Source organism: Melopsittacus undulatus, chromosome 2 (genome assembly GCF_012275295.1).
Source record: "Melopsittacus undulatus isolate bMelUnd1 chromosome 2, bMelUnd1.mat.Z, whole genome shotgun sequence".
Lineage (NCBI taxonomy): Eukaryota > Metazoa > Chordata > Aves > Psittaciformes > Psittaculidae > Melopsittacus > Melopsittacus undulatus.
The window spans coordinates 64,642,197-64,654,580 of record NC_047528.1 but is presented as its reverse complement, the minus strand read 5'-3'; the positions used below and the strand labels follow the sequence as shown (position 1 = coordinate 64,654,580).

General features: G+C 47.4%; 1 protein-coding gene across 3 annotated transcripts in view; it reads left to right on the top strand.

Annotated features, from left to right (window-relative positions):
* The first annotated feature begins 2,233 nt into the window (after positions 1 to 2,233).
* Positions 2,234 to 12,384, top strand: part of NPAS2 (neuronal PAS domain protein 2) — a 113,582-nt gene continuing 103,431 nt past the window's right edge. For 2 of the 3 annotated variants that reach the window (XM_034060017.1, XM_034060018.1), the window contains exon 1: positions 2,234 to 2,363. The gene's annotated coding sequence lies outside the window, so the exon portion shown is untranslated. The remainder of the gene's footprint in view (positions 2,364 to 12,384) is intronic. The other variant, XM_034060019.1, reaches the window with a different exon arrangement.

The window sequence follows — 12,384 nt, the reverse complement described above, 5'->3', positions numbered from 1 at the left end:
ATTAATGTGTCTTTAAAAAGGAGGTGGAATGAACGGGGGGGAATGAGGAAAGAAGCCCCAGCTCACCACATAAACTGCTGGCACAGTGCAGCCAGGGCCCTCTGATGGGGACAGAGCTTGCACCGGCTACAGGGGCTTTTCCCTCCCCAGCAAACCCCTCTCTGAACAAAAACTGCAACTCTCCTAAAAAACAAATGCCGTATCCTATAGGGAGACCCCTTCTGCGGGTGAAGGCCAGAACCCTGCCTGTTGCAGGTGTTTCTACGGCACAGCAATGAGAACAGGACAGGTTGGCCGGGTGGACACAGCAAGCCCTGGGTGCTGGGTCCGTGAGAGGTCAGCATCGGGCAGGGCTGACAGCCGGCGGGGCTGGATCCGGCGAGCAGGAGGCTCAGACAGAGCGGGACTTGGAAGGCGGCAGGGATACCAAACCGTTCCCCCTCTCCCCAGGTATCTCTGCCCTCCTTGGGGAAGAAGGGCAGCCCCGGAGCCCGCTCCCTGCCGCCCTCAGAAGTCGGCAGGAATGCCCAGCGAGGCGAAATCAAGGCTCCGAATCAACAGCTCCTCCCAGGCTCCAGCACACTTCCTTATCTCTCACTGGCTACTTACAGGAGGAGTATTAGGGGGGGGGGGGGGGGGGGAAAAGGAAAAGAATGCAAAGTGGGGAATAAAAAGAATGACCTACTTCGCAACAGGGAAAAAAAAAAAAAAAAAAAAAAAAAAAAAAAAAAAAAAAAAAAGAAGGGAAAGAAAAAAGAAGAAAAAAAGGAAAAAGCGCTGTCAAGGTTTTGCTCTAATTGCCGGTGCGGCGTTGCATAACCAAACCGGGAGCTCCTGCTTGTGCCCAGGAGGCCGAGAACCTACCCCTGGGCAGAGCGGTGCCGTGTCCCGCTCCTGCTCAGCTCCCGCGGCCACCGCCACCGCCGGGGAAGCAGGCACGGGCAGAGCGCAGGGTCAGCCCCGGGCCGGGGCTGTGTGTCCCCAGCCCGCCGAACCGATACCCGCCGGGACGCTCCGGGAGCCGGCGCCGGGCACCGGGGCAGTCCCGCTTCGGGAGGACGGTGGCACTGTGGCCCCTGGCACGGCGGGGGCTCTCGGGGTCAGGCTGTAGGGGCCGCCGCCGGTGCAGAGCGGGGATGCCGCTGCAGACATATGTAAACGCGGGCACGCTGGGGTTTGCTCCTGGCGTTGTGAATCCATCCTTGATGCGGGGCTGGCTTTTTGGTTGAGGGTTTTATTTTTTTTTTCTTCTCTGCTTCGCCTTTCGTCCTCTTTCCAGCTTCTCCTTTTCTTGGATCCTCGCCTGTCTCCTCCCACAGAACGAGAGAGAGGGAGAAAAAAAAAGGTCACGTATGTTTGGAAAAATATGTAGGTCAGTGGAACATTCCCTGCACTTGTGCACAGGGAGCCGGGGAGGGAGAGCTCCTTCGCAGCCCTCTCGCTACCCACCGCCCCAAACGGGCCCTGCCGGAGCCCACCGCGAGGAGGGGGGAGGCTAGCGCCAGGTTCCCTTTCCCCCTCCCTGACCCATTTTGCGCACCGGCCTCTCGTTTGGGCTCCCCCCCCCCCGCCCCTTCATTCACCCCCCTCCTTCCCTCTCCCTGCCGAGGAAACCGAGCGAGCGGCGGCGGAGGAAGCCGGCGCGGGAGAACCGCCGCCGCCAGCAGCCTCCGGGGCCGCGGCTGCCGCCCATGGGCACGGGGCGCGTCCCCCCCAGCGCCGCCGGCTGAGGACGCGGGGCGGCGGCGGGGGCAGGCGAGGGGAGGCGGCGGCGGGCGGCGATGAAGGGCCGGCGGAGAGGATGCCCCCGCCTCGCCCGGCGAGCTCCAACTTCCCGGAGAACTACCGGCCCCGCAGCCCCCGCGCCTCTCCCGGCCGCGCGTCCAACTTAATGCCCCAGCAGGAGCCCCAGCCAGCAGCCCTCCCGGCCCCTGGCCTCCTCCCCTCCCCGCAGCAGCCCGGGCTCCCGGCGGCCTCCCGCTGCCGGCGGAGCCCCTGGCCCCGGCGCGCGTGGGTCCCGCGGCGCCCGGGGCGGCGGCAGAGCGGCATGCGGCGGCCCCGCGCACCATGAGACACGGCACCGGCACCGGCGGCAGGCAGGAGGCGGCCAGCGTCCCCGGCTCCTCGTCGGCGAGGAAGAGTTTGCCGGCTCCCGAGGCCGGCCTCCTGCGCGGCTGGAGCAGCGGCGGCCGCTGCCGCAGCGGCACCGGCAGGCACCGCAAAAGCGGCGGCATCCAGCCCGGCGGCACAAGCATCGGCACCGGCGGCGGCTCCCGCGCCCAGGTGGCCACCGCGGACAGCAGCAGCAGCGGCGGCGGCGGCTCGGGCTTCCCCGCCGCGCTCCCGCAGCACCGGCACCCCAGGTAACGCGCGGCCCTGCGGCCCCGACCCTCCCTTTCCCCCGCGGGGCGCCCGCCCGCCCGCGACACCCGTGTGACCCCCGCGGCCGCAATCAGGTCCGCTCCCCTCCGTCCCACGGACGGACGCGGCCCTGGACGTGCCCGGAGGTGCGGGGCGGCATCGCCTCTGCTGCGGGAAAGTTTCCGTGGGGAGCGTGGCGCGTCAGTCCCAGCCGGGCCGGCGGGGTCCGGCCCCTCATGCTGGAAACGCAAGTTCCCCCCCAACCCGTCCCCGTCCCTGTTCTCGTCTCGGCGTGCTCGGCAGTTTCCTGATGTTGGGGTTCATTTAAGCTGGACTGGCGCGGGGTCTGGTCAAGGAAAACTTCCAGTAAGACCAGTGGGATTTTTGAATGGGTGAAAGCTCCCGGTGGGAGCAGGGGTTGTGTCGTGTGCCGGGAGAGCCCTGCTGCTGCGGCCCAGCGAAGGGCTCCCGCTTGGTTCCCTTCAGCGTGCAGAACTGGGGGAGACGTTACATCCACGGCTGAGCGGCGACACAGGACTTGTGTCACCAAGAGTTGTGGGGTGGTGTTTTCCTCTGCGGTCACTAGCCTGATTTGTCAATTAACAAGAAACTTTCCTCCATACTCCTTAACCGTCTACAGGGTGGCAGCTTACTTTCGCTCAAGTGACTCCAAAATAATTAGCGGTTATTAGCATTACAGCCAGCAGAGGAACGTGAATGTTTCCACAGTGCTACATCTCCAGAAGGGCTGTAGGGTTCCCTCAGATGGGCGCAGCTAACCTGAGCGCTCCGCTCAACAAGTGGCTGCCTCTTGAAGGAGAAAATTCTCTCTATTACTCTGGTGTGAAACACTGATTTGTATCCCACTGCAGGTTTAGTTTGTTTTGTGGTACTAAATAATTAGTGTTCACAGTATCCAGACCTAGCCAGCTCATCTGTTGATCTGTGATTCTGAGAACTATCAGCTGGTGGAGGGCCCAATCCTGCATACATTCCTGTAGATTAGCATGGACATGGAGCTGCTCTGCACGGATGGCCTGGAAGTGGAAGTATTTGGAGAATGTAATTGCCAAGTTGTGCACTGGCTCAATGAACATGTGAAATCGAAGGTTTTCCAGAACCAGGTGTCTGACACTGGGGTGATTTCTCAGACTGGCTGCACTTCTGTGCCCAAAGCCTGGAGACAGTAGGCTTGCCTAAAATTGCTTTCCCTCCCTAACAAAGGTGCCACCCTGCATGTAGATGTCACCCCATGTATGTGCAAGATTGTACCCACAGACTGCTCTTTGCAGGTTATGATTATTGCCCCATTGTCTAGCCTAGAGCATGCAAGAGCACTTGAAGGAGTTGTTATTTTACCACATGCAGCAATGTTTTCTACAGTTAGAATTAGTGCTTTTCAGTACAGTGTGCTTTCTTTCAGGTGCTTACGCATTTGCTAAGCTTAAACCTAGGCTGACATTTTCCAGGTCGAGTGTTTGCTGAAGACAGACTCTCTTTGGGAAGTTTCAAATGAAATGGTTCAGCTATTTCTGAGAACATGGTTAGAGGGAAACGTATTCTTTGGCCACGTATCTGACGAAGATGGTTTAAGTATACATCATCCTTCTTTAGGAGACCTTGATATTTCTTTTCCTGTGAATCTGCATTTTTTGGCTATGTTGAGAAACACTTTCATTGAGACTGTTGAATTCTTGTGGCTTCGTGTTTGGAGACGGAAAAAAAGATACTTGGCTTTGGATCAATCTTGTGATGGGGGTGTGCCTTATGTTGAGCCTGTGAAAAGCTTCCAGAATATGTCTCAGCTATCATTTTATTACAACACTCAGGTTGTGTGCTCTCGGTGGAGGGATGTTGAGTGCTTCACCATTGCACTTTCTCACTGAAGATGCTCTCAGCATGGAGCATACTGAACACCCCAGCATTGTTAGGAGATGAGCAACTGCTCATCTTCCTGGGAAAAAATGAGAGCATTCCAGTTGGTGGCTGAAGGGCTGTGTGGACCTTCCCCTACTGTTGTTCTTTCCAGATGTTACTGGTATGGTGAGCTCCATAAGAAGGGAGCAGTGAAGACTGTCTCGGCTACGTCTTTGGTGGCAGGGTGTGCCTGCTGATGCAGAGGCAGAGTGGAGAAGGAATAGGAAAGTGTTCAATTTACATGCATGGTGACAAAAAATAGTGGGACTGGAAAGGAGAAGTATTAGTGATGGAGGGAAAATGAAGAGGAGGGACCTTGAATTAAGTCAAAGGACTTGATGGAGTCATAGATGACAAAACTTAGGAGCAAGATTCAGGGCACTGTAGATCAGATAGAGGTGGAAATCCCAGTCTAAGAAGGAATGGTGGGCAGAAAAAGGTGATGAGAGACTGGTGGTAGACAAGAGATCTGAACTTGCAAAAGCAATGGGTCTCAGTCTTTCAATGATTGGGTCACAGTACTACTGCTGTTTAATCCTTCTTGTCTTCCTCCTCACACTGCCTACCATGTTCTTCAGTCCCTGTCTCCACTTCTTTGCACCTCCATTGGTCTCCTCATAGAAATTGGTGGTGTGTCTTTGCCGTGAGGAGCAGTTATTGCTGCTCCAGTCACAGACCTTGGACCTGGAGAGGAGCTATATCTTCATTGTGGAGCCCAGGCTCTGGAGTTGCACTGAGCCCATGCGTTTGTTCTCCTTATCCTTTACCGCATTGGCAGGAAGCACCCAAAGGAACACGACCTTGCACCAGGGCCGGTTTCAGGCCTCACATCTCCACTGTGGTGTCTGTTCACCTTCTTGCAGCACTAGGTTTGCCATGGACAGGACAGTAACTTTGCATCCCCCAGTCAAATCTCATGCTAGATTTTTATGCTGTGAACATAAAGGACTCAACCCAGTTGGTGACTGCTGTGGTAGGCTAGAGTGGGTTTTTCATTTTTTAAAACAAAGGAAGAATTTATAGCTCAGTATATTAACACTACATCAAAATAGTGAAGCCCTGTGGAGCAAAATAGTATGTAATCATGTAACTGATGTTGTATCATAATATATTCATGTAAGGTAGGAAAATTATGATCGACAGCTGATGGTTTCAATTTGTAGCTCTGCTATTCTTTAAAGATAGGATGCTTTGCACAGCAAATATAACAATTTACATAACCATTGCCTGTGTTCTACTGTGAGTTTTGAACAATCAGATTACTTACATCACTATGAAATTGATGATTGGCAAATATCATACTGTTGAAAATTACATTCAAATATGTATTTTATGTATATTTAGTTGCTTTTCTTTCTTTCTAAGCTGAATTTAAGTAACTCCCATTTGTGTTTATGGTTTTGCTTTCGGGGTCTTCAGGCAGATGCACTTGAGTTGCAGATTTAGTAGAGGCATCATTACCTGTATAAAAAAGTAATTCTCCTACTTTGTGCTTAGCTTTCGGTCTATCCTTGATCTTATTAAAACTTGTTCTTGAAAAGTTAGGCTGAGGCCATGCAGGTATTTATGTTTTAGCTAATTTCATTCACTCAGAAATCAGCATTGACTTTTCCTTTATGAGTCTGATTACTGAAGTTTGAAAAGGAAACACCATGTAATAATATTTAAGCAGAATGTATAGATGGTGCTGGATTTGTCCAGGTAGTGGTGTTTTTGTATTTCGCAGTTTTTCAGATGGACTAAAGCCATTACTCTTGTTGTGATCCTGCTATGGGCCATGCAGGATATATATACCACCAGTATATTGCCCACTGAATTCTAAAGTATGAGAGTTGCAGGGCAGGAAAGGCAAGGGGGTCAGAAGGGATGTGGTCCTGTAGGCTCATGCTCTTAGTAAGTGGCTGAGAAAGTGCAGACTTGGTTCACTCTCCACTCCTTGCTCTCAGGGATGTTGGCAGATTAGTTTGAGGGATTTTTGGACACGGCTTTCTTGACTTTACACACACAAATTCGATGTACATTTTGGGGATAGAAGAGTAAGTACGTCTTTTTATGCTTCTCTATCTGTGTCTTTTCCCCCCGAAGACAAGTCATGAAGTACAACTCAGGCCAACCAAAATGTGTTTAATTACACTTTGGTAAAGACATTTCTGTTCCTTTGTCCAAGCTCCATGGCAGAGATCAGTGTTTCTTGCATGCCACCTTCCACATTTGGGAGGAATAATGATGCACCCCCAGTGCTAGTTTTAATTTTGATTCAGTCTGAAAATTCACCTGTGGCTTTGGAAAAAGTAAAACCCTTATGGAAGTTAGGTCACTGATGAGCTTGGACCTTTGCCATTTGGAAACAGTATAGCCACATGGTTTGCCTGGTACTCTGCCAGTACCTGCTTGGTGTTCCCTGTCCTCTCCTTTGCCTGCAAGCTCTTTGAGGCAAAGCAATCTCTTTCTCCTGTGCCTATGTAGCAGGTGACATGCTCCAAGATACTCCAAAAATGACCATGTAAGTGGTAGGAGCAGAGAGGTTATCTCACTTTCTCCTGCTTGGGTACAAGCCTGTGTAAAACAGCCAGCCTTTTGCTGGCCTGATTATGACAAAAGGTGTTTTTCAAGTATTTTACCACTGTTCTTTGGGATCTGTGCCTAAAATAGAAGATTTCTAGCCAAGAAAAATGATGATACAGGAAAAAAATCTAAAGGATGTGTATGTGCGTTTGAGATCAGAATGGAAATTTGGAAGTTCAGGTATGAAACCTCCTTGTCATTTCAAAGCATACAAGAAGTGCTAGCATGACAGAACATCATATACTGGGACATTTCAGTCACCATTTCTCTTTGAGTATCTTCATGTCAGGGAAATGTCATATGCATGTCAGTTGTTGAAGGTTAATGGAACAAGGTGTCTCTATTCATATAAATTCATTGCTACAGGTCACTGAAAGTGCAGAAGCTTAGATAAAATCTTCCATGGACAACTTAAAAAATCAATGCAATGTGCAGATGCAAGTTAAAAGGTAAATAGAATATTAGGGATTCTTTTTAAAAGTATGAAAAATAATAAAGAATAATCCCATTATTCCACTGTATAAACTGTGGCATGCCCACATCTTCAGTATTGAGATTTTGTTGATCCTCCCACCTCAAAGGTGTATAATGGTGAGGACGGCAGTTCAGAAGGAGGCAGCAAAGGTGATCAGAGAAACAGACTAGCTCTTGCCTGTAGAGTGACAATGCTGATAGAGCAATGCAACAAGGATCTGTAAAATTAAGAAAGCATGGAGAAGGCAAACTGGGAATGACTGTTCACAGCTACAGGAGTGGAGGGCATTGGGTGGGTGAAGCAGGCAGTTGAAGAGATGGAAACAAAATGAGATGGCTTTTCACATGGCATGGTGAGGCTGTGGAGCAACTTACCACAGGATGTGGATGCTGAGAGGTTACATCAGCTAATGAGGTGACTGGATGAGTTCATGGAAGAGAAATCCATCAAGGCTGTTAAATACAAAACCACTGGCTTAGGAAGTTCTGAGCTGCAAATTCTTGGAAGCTTAGTGAGTGTCCTAAGGAAATATCACCATTGATTTGTGCGTTCTTATACTCGCCCCTCAGCACCCGTGGCTGGCCATGGCTGAGAGGGGGTGCCAGGCCAGGCGGCCCCCAGGAGTCTGCTCTGTGAAATGAAGTGGGCCAGCATCTGTCTCACTGAGGCTCCCAAGGCCAAAGGATCCTGGTGTCTTGCACCTTCACTGATTTGGACTGGCCCTATTATCGCAGGTCTGCCATGGAAAGAGCTAGCTGGAAGAAGCTAGTTTCAAGTGCTCCAAAGCAGAGCCAGGGCATGAGCTAGAACTTCATCAGTGCAAAAAGCAGGGTACAGTGCTCCAGCTCACTCCCTGGTGTCCTATTATTGAGCTGTGGAGGCATGGCAAGGATAGACAGCCTTATCTTCTTGGGTTCAAGTAGGTTCAGAAAGCAATTATATTCACCGAAGCAATCCCACCACGAGGCTCTGAATACCAAGATACAATGCCTGGCTGAAGAAGTCTCCGCTGGGAGGCTGTAATATTGCTACATGCCTGCCCTGCTCACGCAGGCTTTCCAATCCTTTGCTGCTGTCTCATGTCAGGGAGAGGGCTCAGGGCAAGGTGGTCAACTTCTGTGACCTGGTATTCCTGTAGTTGCGGTTTCATCTGTCTGTATGAGACCCAGCTTTGAAATCCTGAACTGAGAATGTAAGGATGTGTGGGAAATTAATTTTCTTCAGCTATCCACTGCACTTACGCACTGGTTAAAACAATAATGTTGTGTTTACTGCTGTTTACTAAACCAGACAATTTGCTTATTCATCTGAAAGGCACATTTTAAAGCCCTGGATTGCACTTAGCATGGCTGTGCTAAACCGAAGACTGCGTATTGCTGTTTGCTTAAGCAACAATCAGAGCACAGTGTATCCAAATAGTAATCAGCTCATGCTGATTATTATTTGCTGTTGTTGTAAGAGATCTACTGCTCTTAGAACAACAGCAACCATCCTAAACTCAGCAATGGCTAAGTCCTTCTGTTTCTTAAAATGTCTAGATGATAACTGATAAAGAAACTCCAGTGCAGCACTTAATGGAGCTCACAACTGCCTGGCTGTGTATTTTTGGGCTACCTTATGTAATAAAATGGCAGGCCCTTACCCTGCCTGTGCAAGCGAGGTTGCATAAGCAGCCTGGAGAAACAACCAGAGCTCCAAGAGCCCTCCCAAATCCTGCATGTCTTGTTTGATCTTATTTAACATTATTTAATAAGCGATATTAACCTCTCCCCCCACTGAGGTATCTCAGAGAAGTGATGCTGATTTAATTTCATGCACAGACCTCGCTTTCTAGAGAAGTCATCAAACTTTTCAGTCAACTGAGCAGTGTGATGTCCGGGTAGCCTTGAATTTTCTGTAATCAGCATTCGATCTAGTTAAAAATAAGAACACATTAAAAACAAAACCTTGAACAGGAAAATACTTGTTTTTCATTTTCAGTTCTAATTTGGTAACCATTCTTAAAGTTCATCTATCTTGGGATAAACAATTTATTATTCAAGCTGCTTTGTTGTTTGGTGGTTTTTTTGCCTTTAAAAATAGACAATGCCATTCAATCTTTGGGAAGAAAACCAGCACGAGATAATTGTAATCAACTTTAACAGGCTTACAGATGGCAATGAATTTCTTTAAGCATAATTTTAGCCCTGCAAACAATAGTAATTGAGTTTGATTACTTATTACCCTTTTGTCATTGATGAGCAGGCCAGACTGTTTTTCTCTGGATTCCCTCTGTTAGGTGTGTCGTTTTTAAACCGGAGAGCAATTTTAATAAGGCAGCTCCCACCTGTAATCTTTAAATCAACAGGTGGATGTAACCCTGCAAAACCTGAGAATTGCTGTTTATCTGATTGAATCAGCAGCTGAATGAATCCAGCTCTGAACATGTCCTAGACTTATTGGTTTGGGTGGGACACCTTTTGTTAATACGTCATGGAGAATTGACATGATATTTCCCATATTGTGGATAAGAATGGTATGCTTGCAAAAGCTTGACAATAATAGGCATTATTACTGCGTGTGATCAGCTTGACACAGGGTATTTTTCTGCTGTTCTTATTTCTCATGAAAAATATCTGCCCTTGTGTTTTTATTGGTAATTCTACAGATTTTACTTGTGGTATTTTGTCTGTTCCCGGTTTTGGCATCTAAAACAGTAAAAGGTTTTAAACTGGAGGCTTTGCATTAGACATACCCACATTTCAGTTACACTTCCAGTGAGAGTTCCTTTAATTTACAGTTATAAAGGAGAAAACGGCTATATGATTTCTACATGGACCATTAAGAACACTATGGGTTAGGCAGAATCTTCATTCTTTTCATAGATGCGAATCAGTTTTTTAATTTGCTTTATCTTTGGTTACCACACTGAGAAGAATAATTTATTTTCCAGTCTACTTATCTTATGCTTCCTTTTCAACATATTAATACAATATTTGGGAAAGATACCTTCACAAAAACAGCCGAATCGAATAATAGTTCTGTGATGAACCAGAAGGGCACATTGCCAACAATTTCAGCAGAAGCAATACTGATAAAAAACAAATCACTCATGTTCACTCTTGTATTTATATGTTTTTTACAAGAACGACTGAAGAATCTTGCTTGTTTTTTGGGCTGTTGCTGAAACCAGTGGAAACTTTGCTGGCATAATTCTGGACCTTTAATTTGATTGTTTGCAAGGTGGCACAAGTCAGTTTTTTCATCTTTTATTCTTCCTTTCCAGTACAAAGGACTGATGTAACTCAGCTGGTCGTAGCAGTTACATTTGTACTCCTGGGCCCCTAATATCCACATTTCTTCAAAGACATGTAGTCTTTTTCAACAACAAAATATCTTGGTATATCTTGCTGTTTCCAAGTATAAGGAATATAGCTGCCTTTGATGCCTGCCCTGCTGTCCTCATTAAGGCAAAACTCCCACTGAAATCAAGGAGAGTTTGGCTGACAAAGAATTACTGACTTGAGCTTCTGAAAGTTCTAAACTTTCTCTGTCACTTTTCGGTTGAGGGTTTTGGTTAGTTTTATTTTTTTTTTAGTTTGGTTGTTGGTTTGGGATTTTTTTTAATTTTATGTTATTTTTAATCTTGCCTTGTATTTTAATCGATGTCTCTCCTTTTATATTTATATTTTTGAATCTTCAGCTGTCTTCACTAGGATCTTTCATTATATTTTACTTCAGTCAGGCCTTAGGACCTTCTTCTTCCCACCTTGCCCTCTCCTTCTTTCTTCTGTCCTCTTACTGTCTCGCACTCTCTCTCAGTTATCCTACTGTGATCCTCTCCTTCACTGACTATAGCACTGTAAAAAGTTGGTATACATCATGCATGTTTCCAGGAATTTCATTTAGCTTGTTTAGACCCCTTCTACATACAGGTGCCTATATTCAGGTCCTTGTGTTAAGGCAAAGCAGCAGTTTGTAAGATTGGTGATGCAGAGATTTATTCGCACAATATTAATCTCTGTAATCTTTCCTCCACTTCTGGGTAGGATCTTGAAGTTCCTTCGAAGTATTCATGCAGGGTTTCAACAGTAAATTGAGTTTTGGACTGATAAAATAAATATTTGGTGTAGTATTACAATCAGAAAAAAAAAAGGATTTTGAAGTGTGTGTAAAAGGGGCTTTGTTGAGTGTGCTAAAACTGGAAATCTCCAAAGAAATGGGGCTTATTCATCATTCTTCTACTGTGCAATGTTACAAGCTTAGAGATTTATATAATGCTATTGTGCATCACTTTTCTCATCCATAAACGAAGGCAGCTTTACAGAGTCCTGTAGGCTATGATTAATTCTGGGTGCCATTCTTAGCCAGGTAGTTGAAGGGCACACAAAGTGGGGAGCTCTGGGATGCTAGATATATACCAGTGGCAGAAAGAGAACCACACCAAAGGCTTTTTCAGGCATTGGTCCACCTTGGTGGTTAGGATTCATTAGGCATTACCTTGTCACCACAGGCATTTTGCTTCCTCCTGTGCCACACCTGGTGACATCGGAGTTTTCCCTGGGTGTCCTGGCTCTGTTGGTGACCAGCACAACAGCTTGGTCCCCCTATGCTACCTCTTAATTATTTGCATTTTTCAGATGGAAAGCATTTAGAAAGTGCTAAGTATTGTTATTTTCTTGCAAGTTTTAGATCTTCTTTTCCAGAATACTTAAGTTGTGCTTGTGAAATAAATAGTAGGTGTATAGAGTAGCATCTTAAATAATGTCATCAGATTACTGTTTCTTAGCATCTGGGTCATAGAATCATTGAATGGTTAGGATTAGAAAAGACCTCAAGATCTTCTAGTTCTAACATACAGGGATGCCTCACACTAGACCATGTCGCCCAAGGCTCTGTCCAACCTGGCCTTGAACACTGCCAGGGATGGAGCATTCACAACTTCCCTGGGCAACCCATTCCAGTGCCTCACCACCCTGACAGTAAAGAACTTCCTCCTTATATCCAATCTAAACTTCCCCTGTTTAAGTTTTAACCCATTACCCCCTGTCCTATCACTGCAGTCCCTAATGAATAGTCCCTCCCCA